The sequence below is a fragment of the Cherax quadricarinatus genome, chromosome 4, assembly GCF_038502225.1.
Source record: "Cherax quadricarinatus isolate ZL_2023a chromosome 4, ASM3850222v1, whole genome shotgun sequence".
Taxonomy (NCBI): domain Eukaryota; kingdom Metazoa; phylum Arthropoda; class Malacostraca; order Decapoda; family Parastacidae; genus Cherax; species Cherax quadricarinatus.
The window spans coordinates 58,477,596-58,485,440 of record NC_091295.1 but is presented as its reverse complement, the minus strand read 5'-3'; positions in this window follow the sequence as shown (position 1 = coordinate 58,485,440).

The following is a 7,845-nucleotide window of genomic DNA, read 5'->3' as shown; positions in this document are numbered from 1 at the left end:
ACATGAGTAAAAGGATATAAAAGCTATTACTTGGGTAACATAAAAATAGGTTGGACAAATATAGACTGGAAAGAGGCAGCTTGTTTCAGTGTTCACTCTCTGTAATGTGCTTTGTGTAGTATAACAGGAGAGACTATGTGATGGCAGGGTTTACTGTTTTCAGGAGGATTCTAGCTAAGACTTCGGAGATGGTGAAGCTGCCGTTGTTTTGTTTAACTGTATTTGAAACAGCGATCAGTGCTGATTCGAGGCACTTGCGTCTGCGAAAATTAGTGTCTTTGATCACTAATTGGGCGTCTCTGAATTTCATGAGATGATTGGTGGAATTTCGGTGTTGTACACAGGCGTTGTTCAAGTTATCGTTCCTACATGCGTAAATGTGTTCATTGAGGCGGGTGTCGAGGTTTCTTGCTGTTTCACCTATGTAAATCTTGTCAATTGTAAATTGGTGGTTTAGTCATTTAGAGAGAATGGATCAAAGTAGAATAACATGGAATGCATATAAATCTGTAGGGGAAGGAAGGAGGGGTAGGGGTCGTCCTCGAAAAGGTTGGAGGTAGGGGGGTGAAGGAGGTTTTGTGGGCTAGGGGCTTGGACTTCCAGCAAGCATGCGTGAGCGTGTTAGATAGGGGTGAATGGAGATGAATGGTATTTGCGACCTGACGAGCTGTTGGAGTGCGAGCAGGGTAATATTTAGTGAAAGGATTCAGGGAAATCGGTTATTTTTATATAGCCGGACTTTAGTACTGGAAATGGGAAGTACAATGCCTGCACTTTAAAGGAGGGGTTTGGGATATTGGTAGTTTGGAGGGATATGTTGTATATCTTTCTACGTATATGCTTCTAAGCTGTTGTGTTCTGCTCACCACTGCAAAGACAGTGATTATGTATGAGGTGAAAGTGTTGAATGATGATGAAAGTATTTTTGGGGGTATTTTCTTTCTTTTTGGGTCACCCCCTGCCTCGGTGGGAGATGGCCAACTTAAATATATATATATATATATATATATATATATATATATATATATATATATATATATATTATATATATATATATTTTCAACAAGTCGGCCGTCTCCCATCGAGGCAGGGTGACCCAAAAAAAGAAAGAAAATCCCCAAAAAGAAAATACTTTCATCATCATTCAACACTTTCACCACACTCGCACATTATCACTGTTTTTGCAGAGGTGCTCAGAATACAACAGTCTAGAAGCATACACATATAAAGATACACAACATATCCCTCCAAACTGCCAATATCCCAAACCCCTCCTTTAAAGTGCAGGCATTGTACTTCCCATTTCCAGGACTCAAGTCCGACTATATGAAAATAACCGGTTTCCCTGAATCCCTTCACTAAATATTACCCTGCTCACACTCCAACAGATCGTCAGGTCCCAAGTACCATTCGTCTCCATTCACTCCTATCTAACACGCTCACGCACGCTTGCTGGAAGTCCAAGCCCCTTACCCACAAAACCTCCTTTACCCCCTCTCTCCAACCCTTTCGAGGACGACCCCTACCCCGCCTTCCTTCCCCTATAGATTTATATGCTTTCCATGTCATTCTACTTTGATCCATTCTCTCTAAATGACCAAACCACCTCAACAACCCCTCTTCTGCCCTCTGACTAATACTTTTATTAACTCCACACCTTCTCCTAATTTCCACACTCCGAATTTTCTGCATAATATTTACACCACACATTGCCCTTAAACAGGACATCTCCACTGCCTCCAACCGTCTCCTCGCTGCTGCATTTACCACCCAAGCTTCAAAATATATCTTAGTCTCCAGCTTAATGTAGTTTGGGTTATCTTTTGAAAAGAGAGTGATACTAACTTTTGGCAACTATCCAGATGTGGTGGTACCCTGCAACTCTTATCAGTGCTACAACAACTGTTGTTCTGTTAGGCTATTCCTGCTATGGTGTTCTAAGAGTGAATATGACTTCACCAAATTCTTCCCTTCAATTCACGATTATTGTTGAAATTCGTGATGGATGTTACACACATGAAGTGTCTAAGTACTGTAGCTCTCAGAAAACATTCTGATTTGAGTATCAGACAGCTCACCGAAAATTTGAGCCTAGCAAAGTCAACTGTTGGTCGGATTCTAAAGACAGCTGATGACACCGGTGATTGTGGAGCACTGCATCAAAGATGTGGAAGAAAATGCAAGACAACACCTCATGATGACAAGGTTATCATAAGAAATACGTAGTGTGAAGGATCCCAAGAAAACCAGCAAAGATCTAAAGCGAGATTTGACTTCAGCTGGCCTATATGTTGATTCTTCAACTGATCGAAATTATTCAGTCCTAAGTTTCACAAGGTAAATAAGCCATATGAAGGCACTAACATTTCACGGATAGACCGTCTGAGTATTCGGGCCCTCACATCTACCCAAAATACATACATACACCCGGGTTGGCGAAGGTGGTTGGGAAGTACATCTTAATTGATAGATTTTCTCTTCAAGGAAGGTGTAGGTAGTTTATACTGTTAGTAAACTAATATTAGGATTATTGAGGCAACTGTAGGTATTAATAATGTAGACATAAGACCTTAATGTAGGTAGGAATAGGCCTTTAATATAGGCAAACACTAGGTTATATTAGAGAGAACTGTCAGCCCAAGCTTGAACGACGAGACATGGGGTTTTGAGACGCGAGTGCCTCCTTCTAAGACGGGACACCAACCTAGCAACACCGCCGTTAACAGCAGGGCGGCGTCCCCACGTGTCTACACATACTAGACCTGGGGAAATGTGGTGGAGGCACCTCGAAGCACTGTAGATGCCCTCCTCCATCAGGCCCATTACAGTAAGACAAGACCTCTCTTTCTTTCTCAGTATTCTGGGGAAAATTGCGAGCGAGTTGAACTGTGGGTCTTTGTGCAGTCAGATGTCCGTAAACCAGTATGTACCGGTGTCCCCTCTTCGTTTAAGCTTAGAAGCTAGTGTCACTTCCTGCATATACTAGGGGATACACACCCCCTTGGAATCAGGAATTTCTGAGGTGCAAACAGGTCACTAATACCGACTGAATATTGTAGGAATTGGGTTCCCGGCTGCACGTGGTGACTTGAAGGGGAAGTCCAGTGGGGCTAAGGCTTAAGGAGGTTGAAGACCGGGTGATATATTCTCCAACACCAAGTTAGTTAGTCCTCTATTCGTGCATGAAGGTGTGATTTCTTGCAACATCAGTTATTTTTGGAAATGTGTCATATAACCCACTTGTGAGGCTGAGGTACCAACTCAGAGCTCGGTGTCAACAGAGCTTGCTAGGGAAGACAACTCACATGGAGGTAGTCCAGATAAATTTCCACAGTGGTCCTTTGTAACACTGATGTGGAATAGCTAGGTTAAGTCAACATAGCTAGGCCACAGTTAGGAACCAGAGATTAACAAAGTTAGGTTAAGTTAGCACACCTAGGCCCAGAGATTTACACATAGGCTAGGCCAAGCTGACTATTCACAGAAATTATTTACAGTAATTTACAGGCAGGCCAGATAGGCTAGTTAAGCTCGTGAATTTAATTATTTATAGTGATTGCAAATAAGCCAGGGTAGGAAACTTGTGTGTTAATTACTTACAGTGGATTGGCCTCGCTTAGATTATGCTACACAGTTCTGGTCACTGTATTACAGAATGGATATAAATGCACTGGAAAACGTACAAAGAAGGATGACGAAGTTGATTCCATGTATCAGAAATCTTCCCTATGAGGACAGACTGAGGGCCCTGAATCTGCACTCTCTAGAAAGGCGTAAAATTAGGGAAGGATACGACTGAGATGTATAAATGGAAAACAGGAATAAATAAAGGGAATGTAATAGCGTGCTAAAAATATCTAGCCAAGACAGGACTCGTAACAATGGTTTCAAGTTGGAAAAATTCAGATTCGGGAAGAATATAGGAAAGCACTGGTTTGGTAATAGAGTTGTGGATGAGTGGAACAAACTCCCGAGTACTGTCATAGAAGCTAAAACGTAATGTAGTTTTAAAAATAGGTTAGATAAATACGTGGATGGGTGTGAGTTGGACTTGACTAACTTGTGCTAACAGGTTTGATGCTGTGCTCCTTCAAGTGGATGTGACCCGGTGTGGAAAATATAGGTATTTTCCAGAATCCGTTACACGCACCCCATCCCAAATTGGGTGAATGGGAGCATAAGAGGGGAGAGAGACGACACCTAGAGACAGGTGTCAGTTCTGTATATACTTAATTCTAAGAAGTAGCCTCATACTCCTAAGCTAATTATACACTACAATTACTACTACATATATTTAAGCTAAGTTCGAGACAGCCATTAGCTTACAGTAGCAATATGTCCCATACATCAATTACGCCTTAGGCACCCCAGCCTGGCAGTTTGAGTGCCGGTGGGTTGAGTCGACAATGGGCAGTCCCAAAAATCCTAGTGACCGAGACACAAATCCTCGGCCGTGGGCGGTAAATTACTAATCACTAATCGTGTAACTTACGTACCAGCCGGCGTGCAGGCACCCTCGGTAACAGGAGCAGGCAGCTGTGACGGACTCGCCAGGTGATTTCCGGCCTTCTACCTCCGCGGAAGTATTAGTGACCTTGAATATTCATCTGTGATCTGTATATCCGTGCGGGGATTGGCCACCCACAATCTGAGATTACCACCATCAGTTGCCATATACTGCCTACTGTGAGGAATAAGGTCATTACCCCACTGACTGAAATTGCCCTGGAGTGTGCGGAAGGCTTCAGTAGGGACTCACGGCTGAAACGAGGGATCACTAACCAAACTCAGCTATAACGCACAAACACTGCCTTAGTTCCTCACACCCGAACCTGACTAGGTAGTGTCAGTGGCTCAACCCAGTAGGTGACTTGGACTTGCCTCGAATGGGCCAGTAGGCCTACTGCAGTGTTCCTTCTTTCTAATGTTCTTAAGAAACTGATATGAGGGCTAGATACCTCGATGACGGTTGGACCAGATATAATCTCTCCATGGGTCCTGAGAGAGGGAGCAGAGGCAATGTGTGTACCACTAGCAACGATCTTCAACAAGCCTATCAAAAAAAGAAACTGCCAGTCTTGTAGAAGACAGTAAATGTAGTCCCAGTTTTTAAGAAAGGAGCCAGACAAAGAGAAGATGACCAGAAGAGTGGTGAAGCACCTAAAAGGAGTGGGTTCATGCATGACACAGCACAGTTTCAGGGATGGAAATCCTGTCACAAACTTTCTGAAATTCTACGACAAGGTAACGGAAGACAGGAGTGAGACGGATGGGTAGTCTGCATTTTCTTGGACTGTAAGAACGCTTCTGACACAGTAACGTATAAGAGACTGGTACAAAAGCTAGAGGAGTAAGCAGGAATAACTGGAAAATCAATGCAATGGATCGCATTATACCTGACAGGAACGAAACAACGAGTAATGGTTCGTGACGAGGTGTCGGAATGGGTGCATGCGAGGAGTGGAGTTCCACAAGGATCAGTCCTAGGGCTGGTGCTGTTTGATGCTCACGTGAATAACATGACGATATGGATAAAGTTAAAGGTATCCCTGCACCCTTGTATTCTCCTAATGAGGAGAATACAAACAGACGAGGACCAGGAAAAGCTACATATGAATCTGGACAGACTACAGGCCTGGTCTGACAAATAGCTTCTGGAGTTTAACCCCACCAAGTACAAAATTATGAAGCTTGGAGGACAAAGAAGACTGCAGACGGAGTAGAGGCTTGGGGGGCAAAGGCTGAAAACCTCATTCAAGGAGAACCTTGGAGTTCTTTTTGAGTGAGGTTTATCCCCCAAGGTGCACATCAACCAAATAACTGCTGCAGCAAATGCTCTTCTGGTAAATCTAAGAATAGCTTTTTGACATCTAAGGAGACATTTACGACATTGTATACAGTGAACGTCAGACCCATATTTGAGTATGCAGCACTAGTATGGAACTCACAAGACTAGTCCCAGAGCTAAGGTGTATGTCCTATGAGAAGAAGTTAACTCAAGGATCCATACATTTCAAGACACACAGAGGGCAAAATTCTAGGTCACCACCTTAAATGCTTGTTTTAAATTTCAGACCCACATACAAGAAATATCCAAGAGTCTCCAAAACAGTAGGTATCCTTTCTAAGATACGGTACTATGTACCCCAAACGGCACTTCTTGCTCTTTACCACTCTCTCATCTACCCTTATCTCACCTATGGTTTTTGTGCATGGGGCTCAACCAAAGCAAACCACCTTAAACCTTTAATAACCCAAGAAAAAGTTGCTATGCGATTGATTACCAACTCCTGCACCAGGCAACACACTCCACCGCTTTTTAAGAGCCTAAACTTGCTTAATATACAAAACATCCACACACATTATTGTGCCTACTACATACACAGAACATTATACTCCAATATTAACTGTCCTCTGAAACTCCTTGATAACTACAACAGAACACACAGACATAACACAAGGTACAAAACACTCTTTGATATCCCTCGTGTCCATCTTTCCCTATGCAAAAATGCTATGCACATAAAGAGCCCGAAGATGTGGATTCATTGCCTGAACATACAAAAGGGTCCCTGCCTGCCTGCACATCAATTACTTAGAAAACATATCACCCAAAAGTAACCAGACAACCACTATACTTTATCACCTCCCAGTAACTCAAAAATAATAAATAATTTAGGATTGCTCAATTATTTAAACTTTACTTCAAACTTAAAATTGTTTCAATTTCATTACTGTAAATAGTGCTAAATTGTAATACTGTAATTTTTTTATATATTTCATCTCATGTATAAATTCAGTTATTGTAAACCACTAGCTACCTCTGTTGTAATAAGAAAAACGATGTCTAATAAAAATTTACTACTCTCAATATCTCTAGTATTTAGTAGTGTGTAAGCATTAGGTTTACTCTGTCCGAAATGCCCCGGCATGTTAGTGACTTCCTTTGTACTTAACAATTCAAAATTGTAATCACATATTGTAAACATTGCAAAGAAATAAAATCTTTATCTTTAAAGCTTTAAGAGGTACGATAAGGATCTTGAAACTGGTAGTGTGTGGATCTAGTAGCGAGCAGCGAAGAGGCAGGGCCAGGAGCTATGACTCTACCCTTTCAATCACACACAGGTGAATGCATACATACTAGTACATACATATTTCTAACTTACGTTTTTCATTATATTTATCACTAAAACTGGTGTTTATAATAAAACAATAAAATTTTTTTTGTTCAAGTTGCTTGGCCGTCTTATCTTCGTCTACTATATGGCTGTCTCTGTTACTCCCCAACCTTCTCCATCTCGTCACACACTGACTGCAAGCATCATTAAGACATTAGTTTTTACCATGCCTTATCCAGTTCACACACCATTGACCAAAGTTGCTAAGTGATACCTGTAGCCAGTGAGGGACCTGTGAGACTGATAGGTGATACCTGCAACCAGTGGGACATGCTTTCTCAGGCCAAAAAAAAAAAAAAAAAAAAACACGACGAACAGGATCAATGGGTTCTGCTACGTGATTGTTACAACTGAAGCGTGTAAACAGCAGGCCATCAAACGAATGCTGCTGGAAGGCCAGAGGAAAGAGGCTGGATCTACATCTATCGTATTGGCTTCTCCGTTTCCAAGCAGCACCAGGAATAGCGAAGATGATGCAGAAAGGGGCTTGTGGAAGTTCTTCAATGTTCACGAGTCCATATCCTCCCAGACGACGCCGCCGCCGCAAGCCAGTAATAACTCGAGAACTCTCAGATGCTCTTGATCGAATAAAGTTCCTGACTAGTAGTTTGGCCACAACCTCTCGAAAGTGAATGGAGTATTCGGACTTACGTATCTCAGGACT